We start from the raw sequence: 21793 nt of genomic DNA, 5'->3' as shown, positions 1-21793 counted from the left end.
GATGGCCCGAGAGCCTCCTGCGTGCCAGGCACTGTTCTAGGCACCGTTGGCAACACAGCTATGAACAAAATAGTCTCATTGTCTCCTAAGCTGACATTCTGTATCAGTGAAAGACTTTAAGAAATAAAGGCAGTGTGTGGAGTTCTGCAAAATGGTATGGAGAGAAGGCCAGGTGCGGTGGCTCACGCCTGTAATCCCAGCACTTTGGGAGGCCGAAGGTGGATCACGAAGTCAGGAGATCGAGACCATCCAGACTAACGTGGTGAAACCCTGTCTCTACTAAAAATACAAAAAAAAAAAAAAAAAAAAAAAAAATTAGCCGGGCGTGGTGGCGGGCGCCTGTAGTCCCAGCTACTCAGGATGATGAAGCATAAAGAATTGCTTAAACTTAGGAGGCAGAGGTTGCAGTGAGCCAAGATCACGCCACTGCACCCCAGCCAGGGTGACAGAGCAAGATTCTTGTCTCAAAAAAAAGAAAAACAGAAAAGAAAATCAGTAGTTTTACAACAAACCTAAATCTCAGTCCAGTAAAAGGAGTCACAGAAGCCAGTTGTGATTCTAAAATCCATTTGTTTACAGGATGTCCAACCATAAATGTCCCAGGCCTCCGACACATTCTCCTTCCACAGCAGGTTTGGGGGCACTGGCAGGAGTCAGCTGCCTTGGTAGCTGGCTCAGAACAGCTTTGGGGGCCTTCTGCAAGATGTATCACATCTCCGGTTTTGTTTTGTTTTGTTTTCACAGAAAGAAAAGCTCTTCGTGTGGAATTTTATTTGAAGTCGGTTTGTGAGGAATGCCATTTCTCCTGTGATTCAGGAGAATAGAAGTTTCGGTTTTATGATTTTGCAGACAGTTCACAGGAAACTGCTTAGCAAATTTTTTCTTAGTTGCTTTCCTTGACTGTTTTTCTTTCCATGAGTACATCATACATCCTTGCCAAACATTGGGTGGATTTGAACTGATTGAAAGAGGCTTGATTTTCTGTGAACAATTTGTCCTTGTGTTATCCTGATTGTCACTCACCTATAACTTATTTAATTTCACATCTCAGCAAATACAGTATTATCTCACCAACAGAGTTGGCTTCTGATAGAATCACTCTACTGGTTATTTATCATACATACCTGTAATTGAATTACCTATTGCAGTAGTGTGATTTACTCTCAATTGTACATAAAAATGTAACATAAAGTAACATTTTTCCAGTGTATACTTCCTCATTATTCTACATGAACCCTAGTTTAGCCAATTCTACAGAAATACAGTGACAAATAATGAGTGAAAGATGGGAAGATAAAAGATTAGTGGGTTCATGACCTTTCAATAATAAAAGAAATTCCTCCTCTAAAAAAATTATTCTCTTTTAAAATAGTTTTTTTTCCCCAAGTGTTAATCAGGAAATCAATTCTAGGAAACCAATAAGGAAAAAAAGAGTTTAAAAATAGAATGATTTTATTTTTTCCAAATGCAGCAATACTATGTCAGTACATTTTAAAATGCAGGAAAGGGAAATAAAGTGTGCTTGTCTTTGCTCTTGTCAAACAACCACTAATCTTGGACCAAAAAAGAAGGAGAAGAAAGAAGATGACAACAGCAATTCCTTTGGGAAAATTTTCTGTTTTCTTGAGCCCACTGTTGTGTTACTCCTATTTTAAATTTCACACACAACGTGAAATATGACTTGTCTTTGAAGTTGCCTGGCCTCAAAATACTCTGTGAAATGGACTGCCAGCTTTCCTTAGCTATACAATCTTTTAGATGCAAAGATTGTGTCAATACTAGTATGTTGAAATAAACTACCTATTATCCAATACCTTCTCTTGGATCAAGTTTTCATTTGTTTTGTTCTATTTGGCTTCAATTTTGAATCAACGCAAGTTTTGAGCAGGCTCATTTATATTGAAAAGTTTATGTATATTCTAGCTTACTTTAATTTTGCTTTTTCTTCTTTTCTCCCTATCAGAAATTGATTTTGTATATCTGGATAACCAATTCTTAAAAAATTCATCTGAAAAAGATGCTATATATTTACCAAGCATACCCATATCTGTTTCTCCAAAGTGCTTCCCAGCAGCCACATCTCACCTGCTGAATTTATCCCCCAGTTGCTCCCAATCTATACAGGAATTGGAAACAGGAGATTGCCCCCTATCATTTCTGCAGGGCGGCAGAGTGATAAAAACCTAATTGCCAACCAAACTTCTGCATCTCAATTTTAAAAGGTTGCTGAGAACATATGTGAAATTATCTATGTTGTCAACTGTACTCAAGACAACTGAAAGTACTTATAGATGCTCATTTTATGATTTACGAAAACTATTAACTTTCTTGATATAAATTTGCAAGTAGATGCAGGTGAGCAGAAATGCTCTAGACACTTTGTACTTAGTTGTAACTCAATTTGTTAGACACCATAATTTACATTTTAAACATTATTTAACACATAAAAACTTGTCACCTTGGTATAATTATACCCCAAGCAATTTGTCTGGGTAACTATAGCAACAATTGCAGAAACATTTTTAAATACAAAATTGGTATAATTTTAGAATCAAGAATTATGGAGGATTTATTGCAGGATGTAGGGCTGCTGTACTCAAATAGTTGTACATATACTACCATAAAAATGGATTCCTTGACTGGGATATGTTATAAACTCATTTGTTCTATCTTGCACACCATCTGCTTTGTAGCTCAAACCTCTTCCTTGGGATGAGTTTTTGATGTTAGTTAACTCTAGAGTTCATGATTACTTGTCTACATAATGCAATGCCTTTATACTTTTGGCTGGACATTTAGTAAAGGTTTTCTGCTCCTCCTCCACATCTTCCTGTATCAAAAGCAAAGACTCAATTTCAATGACTTTATGACCAAAAATAAAATCATTTGAAACTCTTAAAACTAATCACCAAGTAAAACTGTGTCACGATTCAGATAGGCAGCTCTCTCTAACATCAGGAGCATCTGACATCATCCCCAAAGAGCTGGCATCTGTTATTTTGGGCCACTAGCACACAGCACAGAGAAAGGCTTGTTGGTTGTAACATTTGTCCTTCAGCAAGAGGCTAACATGACTCTGGAACTAAATTTCTTACTGCAAATCCATGGACGGGGCTTCAGAAGGCCCATGACTCTCTAAAATTTATGCAGAAGTTTGTATAAATGTGCTTGTATTTATTTCAGTCTCGTGGTCAATAAGTTTTAACAGCCTCTGTGCTGTAAGTTTCTACGTTTCATTCTCCCAAGACACGTGATGAAATCATTTTAAAGGGAAACGGCAGTGAAGAACACAGGTTTATTTTTACCAAATTCTGAACATCTCAAAAATTTCCTTTGGACAGAGACAAGCTTTACCACCCAGGAGGCCAAAGCTTTACTCTCAGCAGGGATCTCGCAGCTGTTTGACATTATAACAACCAAATGAGTTAGTGCAATTCACAAAAGACATAAGATGATTAGCATCATCTGTCTTCTCCCTGTTAATAAAAATACATATTGGCTAAAAGCACATAGAAATAGATGTCAGTTTGTCAGCCCCAAACTTCAATGAGTATATAAATGCTTAGTGTGACTGCATGGAGCAACGTGGATGAGCAAGCTTCTATCTCCAATGTTTTTACAGGAAAGAAACTCAAGGAAGAAAACATCTGTGTTTCAAGTGAACCAAACAATTACACTTACGGCTCTTTTTTTTCATGAAAAACAAACATAGAAAAAAGAAATCTTTTGGAGGGGAAAAAAAATCCATGTTTCTTTTGGTGTAAATACAGGCACAGACAAGAACATTATTTCAGTTATACATAACTTAATGGTATTATCTGCTTTAACTGAAGTTGTATAAAGTGGTCATGATAAACATTACACTCTCTAAAATAATGAAACTGGCATTAATTAGCAACAAATTCAGCAATCCTAATTAGGTATTGAAAAATCTTATTAAAGTCTGGCTTTGTGTTTCTGTCTCCTTATGAACAGACAACCTCTATAATTAATAACATATCTGCTGATTCCAAACTCAGCCATTATGACAGAGCTCTTCTCGGTAAGCTAGATGTAAAACTTGTCTTTCTTCAAAACAAACCAGAATAATCATTTATGACTCCTGATGTGTTAACTAAAGCACCCCTAAAAAGCAGAACGGTATCAAACAAAACTCACGTTATCTTCCCTCAATTTCGATTTCTTTCTGAGTAAATGCAACAGTCACAAGGAAGACAGATGCCCAGACAAGGAAGACCTTACAGCGATCTTTTTCTCTGGAAGAGACTTTTCTAGTTAGACCACTTATGTCTGGCTACCACCTTTCCTGTCCCCTCTCCTAGCAAGGCTGACAGCTCTCTATAGCCACCAGATCAGCTCCCCCAACCCCCGGCCCCCAAAATGAAATTATTGCTAGATCTGCCTGGTTCTGTTGGTTGTTGCCTGCGACTCCCGCCCACTCGCCCAGGACCCAGCAACCGCCTGTGGCTCCTCGTCCTCCGAGCGCTCGCTCGCAGCGCCCCCTGCCGGGAATCCCGAGGACGCCGCAGGCGCAGGAAAGTTAAATCCCAACTCCGGCCGCGGCATCCAGGTACAAAGCAAGCAAAGGGCGAGGAGGTGAACGCGCTTCCCGCCAAAGCCCGGGGAACCGGGATGTGACCGCGCCAAGCCAGGCACCGGCCGCCGCGGGGAGCGAGCCGGAGGAATCACTCCTCCACGACCGTTCCCACGCACATCTTGGGAGAAACCATTCCCTCTGGAGCCTAATCTGCCCGAAACCCTGAGCCAGGGTGTGCAAAATCCGTGGAGCAGGGGAGGGATGCCTGGGGAAAGGGGCTCGCCTAGCTGCAGCCCACCTGGCTGGTGGTTCCCCAGGCCTCTGCATCCCCGCCTTAGTGTCTTTCATTAACCAAGGCGCTTGGCGGAGTTGAGCCCAAGTCCCATTGCCTCCCGGTTCCCCTGTAAGCTAAGCAGGAAAACCTGCCCAAGCTGGTGGGGCTGCGAGGTGGCGGCTCCCGGACGGCCAAGTCCCGACCTCCGTGTCCCCTGCCTCCGGCTCCCGGCAGTGCCAGCCTGGAGGCGCGCCGGGCGCGGGCACAGACCAGTGTGGGCACCTTTCTGGGTGTTGGGCAGGGGTCCCGTCTCGCCCACCGCGACATTCCAGTTCCTTACCTCTCCATGCTCAGACCTCGGCACAGGCGGGTACACAAACTTCCAACCCGTGCACTAGCTCAACCGTGGGCGTCCCTGGACTGACGGTGGTCCTAATCCTGTACGCGCAACCCCCGCCCAGGTGCCTGCTGATGGATCCCACCCGAGATTGGCACCACCCACCAGTCGACCGCTGCAGTCCCCGGGTCCCGGCCAGCGGCGCGGCGCGGCGCGGTGTGGTCAGGGGCTCCTGCCAAGGCCACGCAGGGATTGGGCGGGGGTCGCTCACCAGGTGCGGGGCGCGCTGGTACCAGTCATCCAGCGCTTGGGGGCCAGAGCGGCTCTGAGGATCCTCTTCAGCACCTGGCTAGGGAAGTGGAGGCAGCAGCTGCAGCCGCCCCCTGCCACTTCCCCAGAGCCGCCCCCCACTCGCTGAGCTCCAGAATGGGGGCACCGGTTTGGGGGCCACGAGCACAGTCCCCGAGCGCGCAGCCAACTGGTGGGTGGGCAGGTTCGCGCCCAGCAGAGAAGACCCGCGAGGTGGCAAAGTTGGGTGTCCGAGCCAGCTCCGCGGGGCAGTCGCGGGTGGGAGAAGGGAGCGTCACGGGATGAGCGACACTGGCCGGGCCGCCCCTGCAAAGGGAAGGTGGAGGGCCGGGGCTGCAGCGGGCCAGGGGCCGCTGCTGGCCTGGGGCTGCGAAGCCCACCCGCGGCGGGAAAACAGTGCTCGGGAGCGGGCGCAGCGAGAGCAGCCGCCACCGGCGCCGCCTTCCCGGCGAGTAGATCGGCGCGGGGCGAGCGGGCGCGGAGAGCACGGGGCGGAGAGCGCTGGGCGGGGAGCGGGGGACCGCCTAGGCCCACCCCCGCCCCGCCCCTGCCCCGCCCCCGCCGCCGCACCTCCTCCTCCTCCTCCCTGCCGGGGTGAAACCCGAGCGCCCCACCCGCGTCTGACCTCCCCGAGCCCCTCCCCGGGCCCCGCCCCTTCCCGGTACAGGACCCCCACCTTCGCTCCTGGGAGCCCCGCTGCACCCCAGGAGTTCCATTCCAGCCTCCCCAGTGCGAGTGCGGCGGAGCGCTGACTTTCGGGGGCCCCCTCCCCCGTCTCACTGGGTCCCTCTGCGGCTCCCCCGCCCGCTGTCCCGGCTCAGACGTGGCTGCACCCCGGAGGGGGGCGCCGGCCGAGACCTGAGACGTGGCGCTCCAGCTCTGCCGGCCTCGGCTTCAGGTACGTGCGCTTCCCTCGGCTAAATCTGGCCCGGGGGGTGGGGGGCAGGGGCCGTCTGGTCCTCCGGAACTCGAACTTTGTGATTTTGTTCTTTCTGTGTGACACCCTCATCCGTCTGAGGGGGAAACTCCTTAAAGAAGACGAGAGAGTCAGTCGTTGCGGGTTCTTGGAGGAGTACTTTGGGGGTGAGCCTCCCGGCTAGTTCGGGTAGATTTCAGCGGGATTAAGTCAAGGAAATGAACAAATCTGACGAATCAGGGAGGCAGGTGAAGGGGTCCCCAGGTAGCCACGCTGAGCGTTAAGAGAGAAGTCCCGCATGGTCAAAGTCATTCGTCCAATTCTGGGCCAAATGTTCCCTGTTGCACTTTTGCAGGATCTTTGGGCCTTACTAAGTACTCAGGTGAAAAGTTTCTAATTGGGAAGCAAGTAAAGTACCTTTGAAGACTTGCATAATTAGATACTTTGTTGCAGTTCTTCAGCTTCTGAAGGAGGCGGTGGGGCGGGGAGAGGGATGGGGTCAGCCTCGCGAAAAGAGCAAATGGTAAAGTTATAGGAGTATAAGGCATAAAACTTGGGTTCGGAGTCCTGACCTTGAGTGGCCCTTTCCCACTGGATGAGGGTGCGGGACAGTATCTCTGGGCCCTTTTTACTCCGTCTGCGCCCCAGAGGGAGGCTTGAAGGTCCCCTGCATGAGGAAATGCGTGGATTGCCCCCTCCTAACCGCAGTGAGGTAGGGACCCCGCAAGGACCCATGTTCACACCAGCGCCCTTCCAGCCAGTGGTGGGGTATGGATGGGCGTCGCTGGTCCTGGGCATGGTCCGGTGCGTCCATAAGGGTTCCATTGAGCTCATCCATAAAACAAAGAAGCTATTGCAGGCTGCAGGGTGTCATAGCTCGCACAGTAGCCATGCAGACCTAAGAGGACAATGGAAATACAAATTGCCCTCGATGTATCTATTTTCTAGAACTTTTTTTTAAATAAAAGAATTAAGTGAAAGTAATTCCGAAGGTTTCTATGAAAGCCCAGCCCATCCCCAAATGCCCAGTCTCTGGCACGGGTGATCTGGCTGTCTTGGGTACTCAGTCTTTACTGGGATTTCCTTTAAGACCTCTGGGAGGAAGTGTCAGTAGCTGGGCAGGCCTCCTTGGCAAGCATTCCTCCCTGAGTTGTGGCGGGGGCTCCAGGCCTGCTATGTGGCAGCTGCAGGCTCCTGGGGACCTGAAGGAAAAGCTTAACCGTTCTCCCTTCCCTTGCTTGGCACTTAGGGCACTAGTTCCATTCCAGACATTCCGATTCTCTTGCCTACGTGGCACAGAGGCCCTAGGAGCCTCCCTGGGAGGAAGAGGCAGGCCAAGGTCTTGCCTGGCTGCTTCTAGCGGGGGGAGATGTAGGGAGGAAGCTGCCTTATGCTTGGATCTTTAGCCTTTGCCTGGACAGATCTGCCTTTGTGGCCAGGGTGAGGGAGACAGAAATTAGAACCCAGTGTATTCAGCTAATGCTCTTCTTGCCTCTGAACATTGCCGTTAATATTTGAAAAGAAAAAAAAAGGCAAAAAACTCTTGGCATATAAAGCCAAGCAGTGGGAAGAAGATAGCTTTCTAAACCATAACCCAATAGGTCTGATAACATAACATTTAACTGGATAAATTACGTAATTTTGTATGTATGTAGCGGGGGGTGGGGTGGGGGGGGAGTTGAATTCAGTTTTGCTGTTTACAGGCTGCACCAATGCATTGTTAAAAGATGTATATTTCAGTGATAATTACAAAATAATTGCTAATAAGCAGGTAAATAAACCAAATTATAATTTAGAGTGCATCCTTTGTTTAAAGTGAAATGGATCTAAATTGAGGATTAATTTTGAGTTTTAACCTGGGGAAAGTTCTTTAACTTTTCTGAGCTACAGTCTCTTCACCTGGAGCTTAGACACACCAGCCTGGCAGGGGTACGTCAGCTGTCTGCTTGAAAGCAGAAAGACAGTAATCTGTGTGAAACACTCACCGAGCACCCAACACATAAGCAGGATCTTCATAAACAAAGTCATTTTGAAGTGTCCACAAGTATTTCTTTTTTCTAAACAAAATTTATTTGTTTTTTAGTTTGTTTGTTTTGCTTTGTAAAGGTCTTGCTTGCTAGAAAGCTGTCTGCATTAAGCTGCTTCTCATCACATTATAAAACTAAGGATGATCACTTTTAAACAAACAAAAATATTTAGTTCTCTTCTTTTTAAAATAAAATATAGCTTTCCCTAAACTATTTTAGGTGAGCCACGCACACAATGTGAAAGAATGAGAAACCAACAAAACGCTTGGTGAAAATGATGAATTCTGGGGCACTGATTCATGTGACTTGAAAAACGCCATCCATTTCCTGATTCACCTCAATTCTGTTCGCAACTATGAAAGATCATTTATGTTTCTGCACTAATTGACCAATTTTGTCTTGTCTTTACTTCCCTCCCTAGTGCTTGAATTTCAGCCACATTCCTAAGCTGCCGTCAGACCAGAGGAAGAGGCAGGGAGGCTTTCTGGAAAGAACATCACGTGGAAGGAATCAGGACATGACCGTGGGCCATGAGTGACCTTCAAAGGAAAGCCGGGTATCTCTGGTCTTTAAGATGTGGTAATAGTGTATTAAAATTATAGAAAAAACCTCAATCCAGAAATCGTGGCCTCTTGACATTTACATCTTAACTGCATTTTCCTACCAATGAGATGCATTACAATCATCCTCCATGAGTGTTCTCTTTTTACCCGTTTTGATTCTTTTAGATCCATGACATTTAAAAACTGAAGAAATGAAAAGATCATCTGATCAGTCCCATCAGTCTTTTTCCTAATGCTAAACATTGGTACAAAGACGTGAAGTTTGATGTCTCACTAAGATTGCCTAGTGCTGCTTTATTGCTCACCTACTTCGAAGTATTGCGAAAACATGATTATGGGTACAGGTGATGCTGTGTTGCCCCCAAACAAGTTTGTTTTGTCAGGTTCTTTTGATGGATTAGGAACCTACAAGTGGGGAGATTTTAGGGAAATAGCCCTTCCCCTTGGATTTCACCAAAACATCTTTAGGGTTATCTTACCTCAAGAAACACGCATTCCTCTTTAGTGTGGCAGCCCACTCTACTGGCAAAGTTAAGCAGACCAACTTTATTAAAAAAGAGCCACCCAGAAACTTAGACAGAAAATACTTGAGGCACAGATGAGAATGACCACAAATGTGCAAAGCAAGTGCAGTTTCCTGGCCCTTAAACTGAAGGGCCAGGTCAGTCTGCTCCTCCAGGCACAGCCTGGGACCCCATCATGTGCCCCACTCTGCAGTCTGAGCTTCCACTCAAGTCCACCAGGGCCTGCCTCACATATATATACAAGACCCAATGTCAGAGTCTGCCTCTGCCCATGTCTGGTCAGAGGGTTGCACTTTGCCACTGCTACATGTTCCCAGAGGTTGGCACAGCATGACCTGGACCTCACCTAACCCAGGCAAAGTCTGCTCATCTTTGAGCTCTCTGGAACCCATTTCTCAAGGGAGAACCACATTCCCCCACCTCACAGCCAAGTTCAAGGAAGCAGCCTGGTTAAAGCAATGACTCATGGATACCAGAAGCAGATCACACATTTAACAAGATGTGTTGACTCGCAGGGGCAGCTAGGGGAGAGTAGGTGTCATTTTCCCTGGTTACGTTTTTCTTAAGAAGAGTTTACTGATTCTTCTTTCAGTACAGGCCTTTTAATAAGATACTGTGTTTTACTTCAGCTATGGGTGCAGACAAAGGATTCTGGAAATCTGAAAGTGTTTTGCCTTGTCCTCTTGGTTAAATTTCTGGATATATTGTCTAGCAACTCAATTTGCTTAAACAAAATTGTTGTGTCAAAAAAGCCCAAGTCATCTTTTATAAGTATGGTCTGGGGAGAAGAAAAAAAAATGCTAAGTTTAAAAGATTTTTGGAATATCTGAAGAAAATACAGATAGCCTGTGGCATGGAGATAAAGCCTCTGGATGGTTTCCAGGGTGTTATTTGCTGACATTGAGTCTTGTATATATCTTGAATGTCCATAAGCAAAGAATGGCTATACTTTTTTTAAAAAGATATGTTTTATACTTATTAATCAATGTCCTCTCTATTCCTCTGCCTTTGAAAATAGAGCTTTGGGGGAAAATAAGTACCTTTGGAAATATGTTTTCAAAAATAATATTCATCCTGCTTAGATTTAGAAGCACAGATTACTCTGCCTTAGTTTATTTCATTATTTACCAGAGAGATTAACTCAAAATAACCTTGAGTTAATGAAAAGATGATTTATTAAGTGAAATTAAACCCAAAAGTAAAATGTCTCCTGAAGCAAATCCATAGAAAGAAGAGCCATCAAGGATCCAGTGGGCCCTCCATCAAGTGTTGTTTCAGGCCCTCCTTTCCATTCCATTCTCATTGCCATAATTCACAGTGTCAGTGTCTCTCACCCAAAATACCAACACCTCCTCTTACCATCTCCCTGACTCCAGTTCCAGTGATCATTCCCCAATCAGCAGCATCACACCCACCCCTCACACATACATCATCATCATCATTACCATTAATAACACAGACCTGATTTTATTTGAATTGGAAACTACTTGGCTTTAAAAAAAATCTCCCTTGCAGCTCAGTGAGGCCATAGAACTCAGCCATAACCAATAAGATGTAAGTGGAGTAGGATTCTAAGATAGGCTTTGTAAAAGGGGGCAGACAACTAAATGGGCATGGTCTTTCCTGTCCTTCTCTCCTATTTCTGGATTCCCCCCTGGAAGTTGATTGTGATGATGGAAATACCAGGCACTGGTCAGGTGCGATGGCTCATGCCTGTAATCCCAGCACTTTGGGAGGTCGAGGTGAGTAGATCACCTGAGGTCAGGGGTTTGAGACCAGCCTGACCAACATGGTGAAACCCTGTCTCTACTAAAAATACAAAAATTAGCTGGGCACCTGTAGTCCCAGCTACTCGGGAGGCTGAGGCAGGAGAATCTCTTGAACCGGGGAGGAGGAGGTTGCAATGAGCCAAGATCATGCCACTGCACTCCAGCCTGGGTGACAGAGTGAGACTTCGTCCCAAAACAAACAAAAAATGAAATGCCAGGCACCAGTTTAGGCTCTTGAGGATATAAGTTATGAGCCAAGGATGATGGTGTAAAAAGTAGCCTAAATCCCTGGTGACTCCATGGAGCCCCTGCCTCAGCCCTGAATTACCTAACCCCAGATTTCACGACATGAGAAAGAAAGAACTTTCTGTTTTGCTTTAGCCATCATTGTTTCTGTTCTGTTTTTAGCAGGAGAATGTGATTCCTTACTGATGGAGGGGATTCAGTTCCTCCAGGTCTGGCAACCCTGCAGCTTCATCCCTCAACATTGCAGCCTGGGCAGCCAGTGCCCCCTCTCCCTTTCTCCCACCCAGCTTTCCCATCTGCAACCAAGCTTGTTGCACACCATGTGCCAGATGCACGGCTGCACATTCAAAATAGAATGAAAAGACACACAGGTGATCCCTGCCCTTTCAGAAGTTACAGCTTACCGAGTTACAGCTTACTGAGTTATGGAACCCACAAGTATGTAATTCTAAAACCTGATAAATGCTATGAAGGACAAATACATGGGTGTCTGGTTTAGTCTGGGGAATGGGAGAGGCATCACTGAAAAAGTAGCATTTGAGATGAGATTTGAAGGATGAGTAGAGACCAGCAAGAAAGTGGGAAAGATAAAGGATAAGAGTAAGACTCCAGAAAAGGGTGGAAATGGTGATTAACTTTGGAATTTAATTCAAACACACTTGTTAAAATATCAAGGATAGTAATAGTAATTGCAAATGAATAGCAATAGATACTGTCATAGTCCATTTCAGGCTGCTATAACAAAAAGCCTTAAACTCAGTAACATATAAACAATAGAAATTTATTTCTAACAGTTCTGGAGGCTGGAAAGTTCAAGATCAAGGCACCAGCAGGTGCCTTACAGCCTAATGACCTCCAAAAGGCCCCATCTCTTAATACTGTTGGATTGAGGATTAACTTTCAACATGAATTTTGGGGAGGATACAGTCAAACCATAGCATTCTTCCCCTGACCCCTCAAAATTCATGTCCTCATATACAAAATTCATCCCCAAATCGATAACTTATTGCCCAAATTCTTAACGTGTTCCAGCATTAACTTTAAAGTCTAAGTCTAAGGTCTCATTTAAATATGATCTATATCAGATACAGCTGAGACTGAAGGTACAATTCATCCTAAGGCAAACTCCTCCAGCTCTGAGCCTATGAAATCAAACAAGCAATGTGCTTCCAAAATACGATAGTGGTGCAGGCATAGGATATACATTCCCATTCTGCAAGTGATAAATGGGCAAGAAGAAAGGGTCACAGGCCCCATGGAAGCCCAAAACCCAACAAGGCAAACTGTTAAATCTTGAGGCTTGAGAATGGTCGTCTTTGAGTCCATGTTCATCCTTCCATACACACCGGGGCAAGGGTTGGACATCGAAGGGTCCCACCAGCCCTACCCCCATGGCTTTGCTGGGCACAGCCCATGCTCTAGCTCTCACAAGTTGGAGTCCAGTGCCTGTGGCTCTCCTAGGCTGGCATTGCATGCTGGTGGCTCTACCAGTTTGGGATCTCAGAGGCAACCCTGACCCCACAGCTCTGTTGGTCATTGCCCTAGTAGGGACCCTCTGCACCTATCTCACCTTTGTGGCAGTTCTCTGTCTGGGCTCTGGGCTCTCCAAGACATCTTTTGAAATCTACGTGGAGATAGCCATGTCTCCACAGCTCATACACTCTATATAAATGCAGAGTTGGCACTTCAAGAATGTCATCAAGGCTTATTACTTGTACCTTTCAGAAGGGTGGCCCAGGCCACATCTGAGTCCACTTGAGCCCCAGCTGGGGCAGCTAAAAAGCACTGTGTTAGAATGTGGGGAGCAAAGATCTGAGGAGGCCCTAGGCAGTGAGCCCTGGGTGCCACGGGTGCCCTGGGCCCCTCCCTTGAAAGCTTTGTGACTTGAAGGCCCTGGTACTCTGGGATCATGATGGGAGCGGCAGCCTCAGAGATTGAAATGCCTTTGGAATCATTCTTCTATTGTCTGGATAAATAGCATCTGGCTTCCTTATAGCCACACTAATCTCATATCAAAAGTTACATTTGCTTAGCCACGCCCTTGGTATTCCCTTCTGAACATGCCCTTTGAATCTTTACAACCTGGCAAGGCTGAAAATTTTCCAGATCTTTAAGTTCTGCTTCCCTTTTTATTGTAAATTCCATCTTTAATTCATTTCTCTTCTCTTGCATTTTATAAGCAGTCAAGAAAAGCCACGTAGTACCTTGAACAATTTGCTTAGAGATTTCTTCACCAAATATCCCAGTATATCACTCTTAAATTCCGCCCTCCACAGAGCACTAGAATGCAGACACAATACAGCCAAGTTCTTTGCCACTTTATAACAAAGACAGCCTTTCCTAAAGTTTCCAGAACGTTTTTGTCTGAGACCTCATCAAAATGACCTTTATCGTCCATATTTCTACCAACATTTTGATTACAATCTTTTACGTAATCTCCAAGAAGACTGAGGCTCTGTCTATAACTCTTCTTATGAGCCTTTACCTTTTACAGTCCATTTATGACAATCTAGGCTTTTTCTAGCCTACTTTGCCAAATTCAGCCTCTACCCACTACCCAGTTCCAAAGCTGCTCCCACATTTTCAGGTATTCTCTACAGCAGCACCCCACTACTCATGACCAGTTTCTGTTTTAGTTCATTCCAGGTTGTTATAACAAAAACCTTAAGCTGGTTACTTTATAAACAATAGAAATATATTTCTCATGGTTCTGAAGACTGAGAAGTCCAAGATCAAATCACCAGTAGGTTCAGTATCTGGTCACTGCTTCCAAGGCAAAATTAATCCTTATTTTATTATCAGCATTCCAGTGAATAGAAAAATCATAGGCCAAATACTAACAAAATTCAAGGATGTTTTATCATTAGAAAATATGCTAATATAAATCACCTCATCAACAAATTAAAAAACATGATTATTTCAATAGCTGCAGAATATGTTTTGATGAAACAAAGTGTTTGTCATTCAAAAAAAAAAAAAACTCTTAGCTAACTAGTAATAGAAGGGAATTTACCTAAATTGACAGACTATCTACCAAAAAAAAAAAATCAACAAAAAACTTGTTATGCAGTGGTGAAAAGTCATAGGCATTCAACTGAAAGAGAAGATCAAGACAACCTATACTTTCAATCACTGGTTGAAGAGAAATATCTGTAAGGACAAATCAAATCTCTTTATGGATATTCCTCTTCAACATCTAAACAGTGATTGAAAAGGGAAAAATTAACTTTTAATTTCAGAGGAAAAAATTGTATCTAATAAAAACACTTAAGAAAATCTACATATCAACAATTAGAATAAAGAGAAAGTTCTATTAAGTTCTGAAAGACTTTTGTGAAAATATTATAAAGCTAAATTTAAAGATCCTAAAGAAGACCAAAATAAATGTATGCTATTCCACGTTGATGTATTGGAAGATTCAGTATATAATACCTTGATTATAAAATATTCATTCAGAAATATCCATGCTACCCAAATTTATCCTTCAATATGATGTACATCTAATCAAAATCTTAACTGGCTTTTTATGAAACCTAAGATCCTAAAGTTTATAAGCAAAGCAAACACAAATTTCCATGAGTGACTAAGGAATGTCTATAGATTATGAACAAGGTTGATGAGTATCATATCAATATTGTTCATAGGGCTATAGAAATTAAGACATTGAGATATTGACCCAGGGACAGACATATAATAAATGAAGCCTATAAACAGACTCACATAGACTCCCTCTTGAGTGACATGTGACAAAAGACGTATGGTGGCTCACTGGGGAAAGAAGGTACTCAATAGATGGGCCTAAGACAATTGACTACTTATATGTAAAAACAGCGAATTAGTACCTGCCCCTTAAGCTTTATAAGAACAACTTCGAATTAGTTTACAGCAAAGGTGAGAAACAAAACATTACTTAGGAAAACATACAAGACACTATCTGTATGACTACTGGATGGGGAGGCAGTTCTTAAAACAAGATATAAAGACTAGCCATAAAGAAAGAAAAATCAATACGGCAAACAACATTAAAATTTAGAACTTCCATGTGATGATATACAACGTAAAAACAAGCCATAGCCTAGGGGAATTTTCAGTGCATACAAATGACGAAGGATGGCAGGCAAAATATATTTTCAAAGTCCTACCAATCCATTTGAAAAGGACGAGGCAAAAACTGTACAAATGAAACAAGAAGCTCAATGGCCAATAAGTGTAAGAACGTAGCACAAGTCCCCTAATAATCATGGAAAGTCAGTTAAAACCAGGAAGCATCATTTCATACCAGATTAGCAATAATGAAAAAATCTGACAATACCAGCTGTTATCAAATGTTGGGAAGGGTAATGTTTAGAGGTGTAAATTGGTACAATCACTTGGGAAGGCATTTTGGCCACTCTTGCAATGTCTAAAATGTACATTCCATGCAGTGCAGTTGACAAGGTTGCAGAAGGGACGTGTAGTATACTGCCAGTTTATATAAAGTATGGAAACCAAAAAATCAGATCTATATTTTATGGATACATGCACGGTAGTAAAATAGCACAGAAATGATAAATAATAAATTCAGTAGTATGGCAAGGGAGGGAAAAGGGGGATTGTGCAAAGATCATTAAAGGCCACCAACTTTATCTTTGATTCTGTTGTCCACAAAAATGAAAAAAAAATACGCAGCAAATAATGAAAAATGTTAAGATCAGACAGATATGCTTTGGTGGTTCATTAGATTATTATCCTTTTCTGTATGCTCAAAAGATTTCATAATTCAATAGAGAGGGTTAATAGCAAGTAAGAAAGTGCAGACAGGAGGTGGAAACTCATTAGAGCAGTTTTGTCCTGAAGAGAAACAAAGGAACTCGTAGCAGCTGGACCTGTGCACAGAGAGTTATATTCCACAGTGGGTCATTGGAAGCATGTTTATATGTTGGTTGAGATAACTCCATGGATAGTGAGAAAGTGTCTACATAATAGAGAAATAAGATAACTCCAGGAACGAAGGCTTTGGAAAGATAAGAGTTCATAGGAGTTCGTTTGGAGACAGTACAGCCTCCCCTTGAATGGTCATTGGAGTAGGAACCAGGGAGACCAGGTAGAGGCAGAAATGGAATCTTCAGTGGTGCAAATTGTTCCAGGGCTTGCTGCCCCAGAGGGTTATGTTTTAGTAATGAAGTATGAGGCTAGATTTGGGTGGGGAGTAGGGAAAAGACATGAATGTTAGAAAAGATTAGAGAAACTATAAAATCAACGTCTTGGAAATCAGGCAAACAAACTTATTGTGAGTGTGTACTGGAATGTCCACACTGTGTTGGATGACCAGTCAAGGCTCATGGTCATCACCCTAAAGTGAACCCCTTCAGCATGTTTGTGAGACTTTCTCTAGGAACATGCAGTAGCTCAGGCACAGGTGTGGATAACATGGATAATTGATTCCAACCAGGAGGTGGTTTCCCCAAACAGGAGAGAGGAACAGAAAAGTCGAGGATGTCTGCAGGGAGGCGACTTTAAGGATGGTCACACAATGTAAGCTAACAAGGAGGACACAGGGACAAAAAGGATCATGGTTTCAGCAGATTGGAGGACTAGATGAGGTCCAGAATCCGAATGTTTACTTGTGGTCCAAGATGTGTTCATGATAATAAGGGCTGCAGTGGAATTACTGTTGTTCGAGGAGAGGACAGATGACCAGCATCTTAGAGGGGTGATCAGTATAGATGTTTAAGTCGGCAAAAAGAAACTTCAGTGAACAAAGCAATGTGACACAGGATGTTCAACAGACAACAGCCACAATCAAAATCATCTTATAGATGTTGAAAATGTGGTTCAGAGAATGAACCTCTACAAAGTAAATCCCAAACTAAGAACCGAAGGAACCTGTGAGTATTTGACCCCAAACTCCATTCTCTTTCCAGTACCAAACTGCTTATACAAGTTTCAACACAGTAAACTTTAACAATTATACAATGGAATTTTATCTTAATCTCCAATAATTCCCCTCAAAGAAGCTGGGGATGACCCTTAACCAGTATGACTAATCAGAAATATCTGGGGAATTTTTTCAATATACACAAGCCAAGGCTGATGCTATACGTAGTGAATCAGAGTCTCCAAGGGGTAGGGCCCCGGCCTGTGATTTCAGAAACGCTCCCCAGGTGCATCTGATGCACAGCCTATTCAAGAACCAGTGGACTTCAGATTATTTTCAGTACCAAACCTCACCTGTTTTGAAAGCACAGATCATTCCAATAGCCCTGAGAAAGAACTGGACCAAGAAAACAAAGACTTTAGTGCCCAGTTGTATTTATCTGGCCATCTCTAATGTTCTGGAATTATTGTTTTGTGTGCCCTGTATAGAAACTCATTCCATCCTGGACTGTATTGAGAAACATGTTTTTCTATTCAGTATCTTATGTAATCACAAAAGAGTCTTAGTGTTTGCTTACTGTGCTCAAAGATTCACTTTTATCAATTTATTGATAAAATATCTACTTTTATCAATTTGTTTCTATAAAGTGTTTTGCTTGTCAGTAATGTCCTCTGCAAAATTCTCATTGCCAGATGGATTACTTTAGGGACTATGTAAATTATGGAGGTTTCTCTCTCTCTCACTCACACACACACCTTTTCTCTTCTGCTAGGATCAGCTTTCACAGCTGTGTGCATGGGGGAAGGGACCTCTCTGGGATATGAACTGAGGAAGGATGCCCCATTGACCTTTGTTTCCTCTCTCCTACCCCAACTTCCCAGCTCCATCAGCACAGACACGATTACGTAATCATGCCAATATAAGAGCCACAATTATGTTTACTTCACCCTTCCCCTACCTCTAGGAGATAATATCATTTCAACTCACCCAGGGAAATATATCAGAATTTTGGCCAACTGCAGAAATAGCCTATATAAATACACTGCTCCCAGAAAATTCTGCCACACCTTCCAGCCTCCACCAAGTCAAACACCAGGTGAGCTGGACTGCCTTCTATTTCATCCCCTGGAGCCTTGTGGGGTGGGGTGTGTGGACATAATGTCAGATTCATCCCTATGTGGTGACAGTATCAATGAAGTTATAAATATCTAAGGCTTGTGGCATTCCCTAGCGAAGTGTCTCACAATATGCCTTTCATATATCGATAACTAACAGGTTTTGAGTATTTCCTGCTTGCCAGGCTCTGGTCTAAGAGGTTTAAAATGTTAACGTATCGACCTCTCGAATTAACTGTCTATGCTGGGGAATGTTATTACCCCCACTTTATGGATAAGAACATTGAGGCACAGAGAGGTCGAGTAAACTCCCCCAAGATGAAACAGCTAGGAGGCATAATTGGGAGTCAGACAGTGGCATTGCTGGCTTCAGAGACTGGCTCTTCCCCAACACCTCCATGGTGCACAAGGGCCAGGGTTGGCAAACTTTTTCCGTAAAGGGCCAGAGAGCAAATATGTTAGGCTTTGTGAGCCATACGGTCTCTGTTGCAGCTCTAGACAATATGTAAGTGAATTGTGTTCCAATAACAATTTACTTACAAAAGCAGACCAGATTTGGCCTCCAGGTCATAGTTTGCTGATCCCTGCTCTAGCCCAGTGGTTCTCAAATTTGAGCATGCTTTAAAATCATCAGAAGGGCTTTCTAAAATCAGATCGGTGCCCAACAACATCCTGGGTTTCTGATTTGGTGGGCTTTGAATGGGGCCCACACTTTGCATCTTTAGCCGTTCCCAAGTGATGCTAATGCTGTGGATCTAGGGACTACTCTTTGAGAACCACTGCCTAAAGGAACATTAACAAACACAGCCTGCAGGTTATCTTCTGAAAGCAAATCAATGTTAACGTAAAATCTTACCATTCCTCTAAGTCATGATGACTTAGAGACACCTTTGTCTTGCAGTCTCTGGACAAAGACCATGTTTTATCTTCTTGGTATTCACAGTGTCTGGTGGTGACTTCTGTATCCTAGGTACTCAAAAATGGTTGCTTGTGGAATGAAACTAAAATGAATGACTGTAATGCTATGTTAGGTCATTCCCATTAATTTTAAAATGTGATGAAAATACTCAGGATTGGAGTAAATTGCTCTACCTCAGAGAATGACATTACCTAATATAGGCAACTTGTTTGTATGGTATAGTAAGTCATTTTTCCCAGTTCTCGCATTTAAAGAAAATATATACCTTAAGATAGTCCTGAGTTTTTCCCAAGTCTCATTAAATGTAGCCTGCCCCAAGTTATGATCCTACATAAGAACCAACTCTTGCTTGTCAAGATATTGTTCCTTAGAGATGAGGGACAAAAGAAGTTGTAGGTTATGGGATTTTACAGAAGGCATTACCAGTCCCGGTAAAACCAGTTCTTAAGAAAGATTGTTATCAGGCTGACTGGACACACCTAGATATAACTTGAGCAGAGGATACCTGCCAAGACTGATTTCCCCCTTGGTAAACAGCCAGATGCAAGGCAATGTGCAGTCCACTTAAAATCTCAGTGCTGTGACCGAACCAGAGCCTCGTGGTTCACTTTATTTAGAAAAACAGGTGGGAAATTAAAAATCCTCCAAACTATTTTGAATTGGAAAAAGAAAACCTCATTTGGTTTCAAAGCATGTTTGGTCTTTTTTTTATTATTATTTTTCCTAACTCTGAGAAAATGCGAACACTGCAGCGAGTAAAAAGACTGCTCACTGCCTTCCATATACACAAATCAGGGCTTTCCTGCGTCCAAATGTTAATTTGAACTGACAAAACACTCTCGGCACTTTAATTTTATTTCATAACGAAAAGGCAAACTTAACTTCTAAGCATTTTTATTCCAAGTTTAATGGCTTACATTCCTGGGGTCAGCAAGCAGATGGAGTTGGAGACGAGAATGTATAATTGCAGATTATGAAACAGCAAAATTAATATTACTTTGTTAATGTCAAGATAGGATTTGAGAGCTAGAAGGGATTTTCAAGATCATTGATCCTAAACCTCATCATACAGATGAAGACACTGAGGCTGAAGTGATTATGTGTCCTGCCCAGCTTTGCAAAGCCAGTTGGGGACGGAGCTGCATCTGCTGCCTGGTCTCCTGGCAATTAGGCCAGTCCTCCCACTGCAGTATGCCACTACCCTCATCAATTCCTTACAAGAAATAGGCTCTTATTTATCCTTCACTGCTTTACCTTTCAGTGTAGAAGTGTGTGTGTGTGTGTGTGTGTGTGTGTGTGTGAAATATAGGAGAGAAGGAGAAGGAGGAGAAGGAGAAGGAGAAGAAGGAGAAGGAGAAGGAGGAGAAAGAAGAGCAAAGAGCCAGAACTGTTGGCGTGCAACCATTTGCAAATTTCCCAGGGAGGTGGCTCCTTCCGTCAGTGGCTCTGCCATTCTCAGTGAACTGCCCACATCGTCATGGTCCATGGTTAACCAACACCTTGAAAATTCCAGCCAGGAGGGAGGAGAGAAAGGAGAAGTGGAGTGCACACTTTTCCCCATACAAATGTGCCCTGGATGGCACACATGCATTTCCTTGGCCAGAACTTACTTACTTGCATGGACAGACCTAGATTGTGGGTCACCATTCATCCAGCTAAATATAGTATTATATCCAACAGAAGAAACAATGGCTACTGCGGGCTACCTAGAGGTTTCTTAGTTGACTCCCTGGCCATCCAATATCTGTGCTTACCTTTCATCTCACATAAAGAACACACATATCCCCCACCTAAGGGAGGCAATCTCTGTATATGTCTTATTGCTACTGCTTTCACCTTCAAGTTCATGATCTGTACCTGACACACAGTGTTATTCACTGCGTCCAGGCTTCCTCCGCTCAGTTGAACAACTCTAAACTAAATGACAAGTTTTCTGTCCACCCATTGGATCCAATATAGAATGGTAGAGTAGGAACAGAAACTTTAGTGGCAGACAAATGGCAGTGGTGGATCCCTGCTAATGAAGGCATGCTTCCCAAGAGTCCCGGCTGTGAGAGTGAAGTCACTCCATCTGGTATCCCCTGGGAAACTCTCTGGAGGGAGAGCACTAGGAGTGTGTGGAAGGGTGTATTAGTCCATTTTCACACTGCTATAAAGATACTACCTGAGACTGGGTAATCTATAAACAAAAGAGGTTTAATTGACTCACAGTTCCTCATGGCTGGGGAGGCCTCATGAAACTTACAATCATGGTGGAAGGCAAAGGCAAAGCAAATAACATCTTACATGACAGCAGGAGAAAGAGCTCATGCAGGGGAAACTGCCAGACACTTATCAAACAACCAGATCTCATGAGGACTCCCTCACTATCATGAGAACAGCATGGAGGAAACCACCCCC

General features: G+C 43.6%; 1 protein-coding gene, 1 long non-coding RNA gene and 1 other non-coding gene across 4 annotated transcripts in view; 2 read left to right on the top strand and 1 right to left on the bottom strand.

The window, feature by feature from the left end:
* Positions 1–5932, bottom strand: part of SEMA5A (semaphorin 5A) — a 505802-nt gene extending 499870 nt beyond the window's left edge. The window contains exon 1 of the mRNA XM_055246035.2: positions 5420–5932. The gene's annotated coding sequence lies outside the window, so the exon portion shown is untranslated. The remainder of the gene's footprint in view (positions 1–5419) is intronic.
* A 125-nt stretch (positions 5933–6057) lies between these two features.
* LOC129464789 (uncharacterized) overlaps positions 6058–21793 on the top strand; it is a 51743-nt gene continuing 36007 nt past the window's right edge. Inside the window, exons 1-3 of one of the 2 annotated variants that reach the window (XR_008651741.2) lie at positions 6058–6355; positions 8822–8979; positions 11665–11972. This is a non-coding gene — a long non-coding RNA (uncharacterized lncRNA). Of the gene's footprint in view, positions 6356–8821; positions 8980–11664; positions 11973–21793 lie in introns of those variants that run through there. The other variant, XR_008651740.2, reaches the window with a different exon arrangement.
* Positions 8668–8737, top strand: LOC129465092 (small nucleolar RNA SNORD123). The gene has a single exon (XR_008651870.1). It is a non-coding gene; the product is annotated as a small nucleolar RNA SNORD123 (small nucleolar RNA).

This window comes from Symphalangus syndactylus, chromosome 16, assembly GCF_028878055.3.
Source record: "Symphalangus syndactylus isolate Jambi chromosome 16, NHGRI_mSymSyn1-v2.1_pri, whole genome shotgun sequence".
Lineage (NCBI taxonomy): Eukaryota > Metazoa > Chordata > Mammalia > Primates > Hylobatidae > Symphalangus > Symphalangus syndactylus.
The sequence above is the reverse complement of the archived record's forward strand: the minus strand, read 5'-3'. Positions and strand labels throughout refer to the sequence as shown.